The sequence below is a fragment of the Corvus moneduloides genome, chromosome 2 (assembly GCF_009650955.1).
Source record: "Corvus moneduloides isolate bCorMon1 chromosome 2, bCorMon1.pri, whole genome shotgun sequence".
Classification (NCBI taxonomy): domain Eukaryota; kingdom Metazoa; phylum Chordata; class Aves; order Passeriformes; family Corvidae; genus Corvus; species Corvus moneduloides.
Window position 1 is genome coordinate 48255683 of NC_045477.1, and position 8094 is coordinate 48263776.

Here is an 8094-nt window from a genome sequence, read left to right on the forward strand (position 1 = left end):
TTAACATTCTGCACATAGAGAACATCATGTAGGAAAACAACTCTTTATGAAATGATGAGGCTGGTGGCTATTTATGCTGAAAAGTAGGCAAAATGGGTTGTTTGCTGGTATTAGGGATTGGCTGTAATTAAGTCAAATGTAATTTTAAAGAAATTTAAATGTTTTCATTTTTATAGCCAAGGTAAAACACAATTCAGGGAAATTCTAAGATGGTGTAAATGCATTAATAAAAACTATTTTCCCGGTTTTCTACCCCTCCTGATTAAACTTCACCGAGGATTTTATGCATAGCTAGTTATTTGCACAATATTTTCTACCCAATTTAAACCTAATTAGTCTTGGGAAAGTATTAAAATTAATGGTACTTTTATGTAGGCTTGCTGATATGATAATGATCTGAACAAACATAAGAGCTTTCCATCGGGGAAGAATAATTTTGCCTCCTGCTCCTTTTCTTTCTTTTTACCTTTGTCTCTAAACAACATCAGTATCCTCTTCCCCTCCAGGTGCAGAGCCATGGAAGGGGAGGAAGGGATGAGGTTTTGCTGTCCGTATCTCACCGGTGCGTCCACAGTGTATATGAAAATCCAAACAGAAGGAGTGAGACATGAGGCTGGCTGCCACGGGGTGGCTATGGAGGGATGCCTGGCACCATGGCCACCTCCCCATCATGTGGCAGGGAGCAGGGGCAGGCCAGGAGGGGAGGGAGTGCTCTGGGGAGAGGATGATGCCCCGGTGCTGCCTCCCTGCTGAGCACTGGTGGTGATGACCCCCTGTCCAGCCAGGTCGGAGGAGGATGATCCTTTCTGCTGGAAAGTGCTCAGTGATCTGTGGATCTTGGCAGGCTTCCATAAAAGCGTATTTTCATGACATTTCAAACACAAAGTGCTCCTGAGTGATGGAAGTATTTTTGAAAAGCTCAGTTGTCTTTCAGGAAAAGCTTGATTGGGAACATTCTTAATTTCTGTATTATTTTTGGATTTCATCGGATCACAGAGGGTTTGAGGTCGGAAAGGACCTCTGAAGGTCATTTAGTCCAGCACCCTAAGCCAGTTCTCTAGGACCATATCCAGCCAGCTTCTGAATATCTTCAAGGTGGGAGTTGACATTTCTTCAGTTTAGGTGTAGCAGGCAGCATGTGGCTCTGAGAAACCACGAATTACCATGAGAGTCAAACCAATGCATTATTTTTGTGTTTAAGATCAGCCACTGCTTATGCCTGATGTAAATGTCTGCCCTCTAAACCAACATCACAGCACTGCTGCTTGGTTGTGACGGTGTCATGATGGGCCCCCCTTACCTGGGTTTAGGGCTCAGCTAACCCCCTCATCGGTCAGAGGGCAAGCTTGCCTGGCTGCTCTCAAAGCAGCCCTTCTCAGAGGTTTTAATTCGGACTAACTTGGACAACTCCTCCTGTCTGTGGTAGGATTCCTCTCACCGAGATTTAGACACTATTGTGTAAAAGTTGGTACATTGGCTGCTCTGCTCATCCCCACTCCCTTTCAGGAGAGGGGAGAAGAAAAGCTATGCCCACAGTGTGAATCCTGTGATTTGTTTTAGACAACTACACTAGGATGAGGCAAAGAGCACCTGAAAGTGCCAATTTCTCTCCATTAAGGAGAAAGGGAGCTCAGGCTCCCAGGTATAAACTTCAGGTGTCAACATGACAGATACCTGTGCCTGGGCAAAGCATCTCTATCCTTGTGCCTCACTCCCAGACTGTGGGTGGGAGAAGTGCTCATCTGGTGCAATTCTTCTCCATCATGAAGGTCCCGGGTAGCCCAAAGACTGCACAGCTGTGTTTTACACCGAGCTATGGAAGTGCAACATTATTACACAATGGCAAGGTTTTCCAGACTTCCAAGGCTTATGTATCTTTCCAAGTTTAGGCTGAAGCTTACGTGCAGTTTCCCTATAGGTCTATTTTGCTCTTTCTGTTTTGTATATATGAGTTTAAATTTATATATTTTTAAAGATGTGCTTATCTTATTTTTAAATTTTGGGGATGTTGCCGTGCATGCTGAATTTTAAGCAAATCCTTTTTTTTTTTTGTCTGTCACTGCTTCTGTACTGAGAAATGTATTGACTTGACTGAGCATTTATAATTAAAATATCTGCTACTCGAATCTTTCGAAGACTCACCGAGTGACAGTCAGACACACCTGGCTGAAGCTGGAATCGGCACATTTTGTCTGTTGTTTGCAAGTGCCTGTCACAACGTGCCAGGTTTGCTCCTTGCTCCCTGCTTAGCTTTTATGTGTTCGACAATGAAAAATCACGCCAAACAAAGGGGAAATTTGCATCACAAAGATGCATCCCTGCGCTCAGCCTTCCATCTCGAGATAAAGTAGATACGTTTCCCATTTCGGCATCAAAACCCATAGGATTGGTAATCAAACACTCTCAAGCCCAGGTGAGCATCTCCTGCGATTGGGAGACAGGGAGAGAACAACGCAGCATCTGAAGGGTACGGCTGACAAGGCATTTACCCTGAACCGAGGAAAATATCCATCTACCTGCTCATTTGGAAAATAACAACTGAAGGATGAGCCCAAGCCTCACCTCTCATTCACTCTGACTGACTTTACCTGGAGTCTCTGAGAGGGAGCTGTGGCTGGTGCTCAGGAAGACCCTGCCAGCCTGGGGCAGCCGATGGCCACCACAATGCCACCAGCACTGGGCAGTGTCATGACTGTGAGGCCAGTCATCAGAGTGGCTCTGAGCAGGGGACTGGCAGCATTGCCACTAAAACCTCCTCTTTCAGGACTTTAGAACACGTGTGTAAATGTTGATTTGCTTTGGAGCTCTGTACAGGGGAGTTTGTTTGGGGAGTGAGTTTTTCGTGTAATTGTATCTCCAAGAACAGGCATTTGAGTGCCCCAGCCATGAGCACCAGCAATAGCTGAGGAGGTGTGGCTTCTTGTGCTGGCAGAGCACGAATTAAGGCACAGTCATCACAGAGACCTCCTGTTGATAATCCAGGTGCAGAGTAGTTGTGTGGCACATGAGACCATAACATGATGCCTTTTCCTGGTCTTGAAAATCAAGAGTCAAACACGGTTAGAAGGGAAAAAGGGATTTTACCTTGGTGTTTATTTTAAGGGTCCTTGGGTGCACACATCCAGGTCGAATGCACCTCAATGCACATCACAATGCACACCACAATGCACACCCCCAAAAGATCTGGTATAACATTATAGGTTTTACTAATTAGCATGTCTATCAAAGATTCCCCAATGGGAGGCTCAAATGAGCCCCCCTCTCCAAGGAACCTTCCTCTGGATGGTTCTATCTTAGTTTACAGAATGTGTTCTGGAGAGGACCTTGGGATCTGGGGCATACTAACTCCTACCTACGAAGCTTCTAAAATGTTTAGTCTCCTAGCAGAACAAACAAGTCCAAGAGTGTAGGCAAAAAGCACTAAGAATACAGAAGTTGTAAAAAGGTATAACAGGGGTATAAAAGAAAAGGCAAAAAATCATCATGGCATCAACACGTACACACAAAGACATGGATGTAGCTGATCTGTTTGCTAACAGAATTAACCAATCATAGCAATAAAGGAAGGATTTTCTAAAAGCAGACAAACACGTCAGACCTCATTAGATTAGGCAAGATTTCCTCTGCCTCACAGAAGATGGGATTGCAGCAGCAGCAGCTGCCAAAAGATATTTCTGTGCTGCTTTTCAATTGACTCCACTCCTGATGAAAAACCCCTCCCTGTGCCTTCCTTGCCAACAAAAATAATGAGACACAGACAAAAAATCAAATAAGTGTAGACAGAAGCATTGCTGCTGGATGCCTTCAAAGCCTGTCCTGGGGTTGAACCACCTGTCCCAGCTGTATTCGCAGCAGCAGTTCTGGTCCAGACTGGTGGGGTCAGACCTTCCTGGGTCTTGGTCCTTTGGAAAAGGTAGGCTGTACAAATAGTGAGGGAAAGGTGAATTAGGAGAGAAGAAAAAAAAGGAAAGCTGAGTGTGGGTAGTTTTTTTAACCTAGCTGAGGCTGATTTACAGCTGTGTAAGGAAGCAGAGCTGTGCCTTGAGGAGCTGCAAGTCTGGAAGGAGAACAAGCAAGCAAAGTTCTGTCTTGCCCACCAGGCCACCCAAAAGCTGCAAACCTTTAGGTAATTATCTACAATTTGTAACCTATATCATATAGGTAGTTTTAGTTAGTTATACAGGTAATTATAATATATGGGTAATACATAACATATGGGTCATGAAAATATCTATAAACATGCTAGAAAACAGCCTACAGCCTCATGTGCTGAGGTTTTGGTTGGTGGCACACCCTCATTCTTGATCAACCTGCCTGGGAAGCAGGACGTTGCCGAAACCTGTCCTTGTGCAAGAACTGCTGTTACAAGTGGTTCTGGGCCCAGGCCAGAGATTTTGGGTTGTTGCTGGAAACTGGTGCCTCTCACCCTTCCCAAGGGTACCTGAGGATGCAGGTGAATTACAGGTTTGCACACATGGCCACTGACTGAGGGAGTATTTTCCTGTGATTTTGGGTCCCAGGAGACTCAGCTGATGAAAAGGATTCCTCTGATTGATGGTCTCACTGGATTTCTGACAGATACTTTTGGAGAGAGAGGAAAGAAAAGAGCAAATGTTTCATTCAAGAAACTCCATGCAAAACACAGTTTCTTTAGATTGCAGTTCAAGTTGCTTTGGACAGCTGAGAGATTTGCCCTGAAAACACAACTATTTTTGATGTCAGGGAAGGTAGTAAAACTTGGATAGGTGATGCTATCACCCAGGGAAAAGGCAGTAAAACTGGCACTACTGACAGATGAGCAGCTCCTGGCAGGATATAGCACGTGGGAGCAAGGACCAACCCTGCAGGGTGGGAGGACAGCCCATGGGAAGGACTACTTGGGCAGGAGGTGGGAATGCTCAGAGCTCTTCTTGCCTTGCTAAGGGAACCAGGATCAGGGAGCCAGTCCCGGTGTCAATCCCAGGGAGCTGCTCAGGGCCCTCAGTGCCCTTTCTGCTGCAGTATCATGGTGCAAAAAGGTGTTCAATGGATGTGAGATAAATCTGGGGACACTGAAATAGCGTCTGTAAAGATAGGGTGGCCCTGCAGTACATCTGCTCCATGGTCTGAACCTGCTCTGCATCTCCAGTATCCCCAGGGCAGAGGAGAAGTGGGACTGGTTTCACTGTGAGAGGTGCAGAGCTGGATCCTGGTCCGTCCTCTGCCCAGTTCATATGAAAAAGGCACTGGGGACAGAGAGACCACTTGCTCTTCCACTCCCCTGGAGAGTGATGCACTAAACGCGCCTCTACTCCGTGGGCAAGAATTTATGAAAGGAAGCTGATGCAGCAGAAGGTTTGTGAGCTATTTTGCCCCTGCCTATGGGGCAGGTTAACCAGGATGCAGGAGAGGGGCTGGCTCCTCTCTCCCTGATACCGGCTGCAACTCACCAGCAGCACTCCAAAATTTGCCAATTCTCAGAGGCTGAGTTTAACTGAGCTGAGTTGGAGATGGAATAACTGAAATTCAACAAGTCTCAGAATATTTGTTGTTCTGCCCTGCATGAACTCACACAAATCTATTTTTCAAGGTTCATGGTAAAACCCCCTCATGGAGCTCAGACAAGGCTGGAGCTTCTTTCTGCATCATTAATTCCTTGACTTGTTTTTCTTTTTCCAGAGTTCTCTGCGGATCATTCTTTTCCAGTGCAGCAAAGGATGGAAGAGCACATTGAAACAATTATTGATAAATAGTTGCATCTTGAAGCTACACAGAGCCATTATTTCTCAAAGATGCAAAGACAAAATGATTTTGCATCGTGCGAATTATTGTTGTATTTGAAACACAAAATCTCTCTCAAATAGCTTTAAAACCCTCATTGTAGTGGAGCATCCAGTTTGTTCCATTAACTACTCCCAGAGTCAACTGGAGAACCACTGTTATTAATTTCAATGGAAAGCTAAAATGCAGTTCATTTTCTGTAATTGCAGGCCCATCACCTGAAGACCCAGGAAAAGCTTTTAATCCGAGGCATTTTTAGAAGGGTATGATTACATCGGATATCTTCATAAGGTGCGTAATTACCAGAGCGCCAATCACAAAGAAACACAAAGAACCAAACTTCCCGGGCTGTTAGAGAGCGGTCCCAGCCCACCAACCTGGGGCCACTGGTGTGTGGGGTGCTGGGGTGGGAACCAGAAGTGGGGGGACCTCTCCAAGACCCAGCCATGATGGGTCCCAGTCTTCCCCTGGCTGGGGAGCAGAAAATCCAGCAGTTGTCCTGGTGCCACCCTGAACCCCCAGCACCATTACTGCTGGCCCAAAATAGCCTTTACACCACCCTGTGTGCTACATGTCAGAGGATGATGCAGAGAGACCCTGTGAGCCTGAAGGAGGCATTGGTGGGCTGGAAGATGCCTTGGAAAAGCCAGCAATTAAGGCAGTTGTAGGGAAGCAACCAAGGGCAGTTGTAGGGACTGCAGAGGGTCAGAAAAATGGTGGAAAGTTTGGGAAGAAATATCTGAAGGTAAACGCTATTTAGCTAAGGATGGGAAAGACTCTGTGAGGTGCAAAATATTCAGCTAAATAAAATTTCACCCCAAGATGAAAACCACAGACAGGTTGGTGTGGTTTTCACCCTGGGGTGAAAACAGGAAAGAACCTACTGCATCTGGACAGCTGACCCAGGATCCCTGGGCCAGCTCCCCAGGATGGCATGAGGGCTGCCGTGGCATGGTGCCTCTTGGCCGGTCCTGACTGCCCTCTCAGCCATCATCCTGTGCCAAGCTGCCAGCCACGCTCACACTGCAGCCAGAAGGGACCGCGTGGTTGAAATTTAAGGTCTTTGGTACCCTGACTCTGCTCAGTCAAAACAAACCGCAAAGCACCTCCGGCACGTCTGGGGGAAGAGGCAACTCCAGTTGGAGGGAAGAAGAAAGGAAAAGCTTCAGTTTTGAATTATTGCTTGGCTGTTTTGCTCAAGGAGGTGCAGCCACAATCGTCTGCTCCGATTCAAGGCGGCTGCAGCCCAGAGGCGTCCTGGCAGGACTCACAGCCGCGGGCAGAGGTTCGGTGCAAGACCACTGACTCCAAGCAGGGTCCTTTGTACTCGCAAACCTGACTCGCAGAGGAAACTCAGATCTGTAGGAACAGAGACGCCAGAAAATCAACCCACTTAAATCAGGCGTTTGAAATGCATTAACATCCCTTCCCTTTGTCTCTTGGCTTCAGTCCTCTCTGGCTTTAAGCACTGCTGGATGCTGAGCACTGGCTGCAGCAGTGGAGGGGCAAGAGAGCCGAAGCTGTTTCTTTCCAGGGGTTTCACCAGTGAAGAGGAGCCACCTCTTGCTGCATCCTACAACAAGGGACACTTTAACTGATTGCAAAAAGAGTTAAGTGTACTTAGCACCTTGGCAGATGAGGGCTAAGGTGGGTAATAGCCATAGCAGAAGTAGCTGCTTGGGAAGCAATTTAATTAATAAAAATGTAAGAAATAGAAAGGTCAAGTCTTGCCTCTGCTGTGTTGCATTTAATCTGCACATGTACACAGGACTTCAGCCTCGCGGGTGTTGTTTTTTTTTTCCTCTGGCACATTTCCCCAAACACGATAACATTTTTTAACTTAAGTGGATGACATTTTGTAATATGTTTAAGGATCTGTAATATTTCATGCTTACAGCTTTTTGCTATTGTTGTTCCAGTATGGCACTGATGCTGGTATTAAAGTTTAATATGATTAGAAAGCTCAATTGTATAACCAAGGGGTTATACTCTTTATCTATTCTAATCTGATTAAAAGGCTTCTCTTCTGTAGCTTTCCACAATCACTTTACATCAAAACCTGGGAGCAAAGCAACCAGCACTTTGGTTTGTCCCAGATCAAACAAAACACCAAATTGATTCCTTAATAGTGTACTTCATTCCTTACCCTACAAAGCTGCACCCAAACTGCAAACCCAGCTTGTGTGGCTTTAGTGGATCTGTTCACTGGAACCAGTCAGATGCCCAGGCTTGCCCTGAGGCTGCTTAAGGCTCAATAGCTGCCTCTTCAGGGGCAGAAAAAAGGCATTTTGGGTCTTGCTGCCTGGTGGTTTTGCACCACCATACACTGCTTTG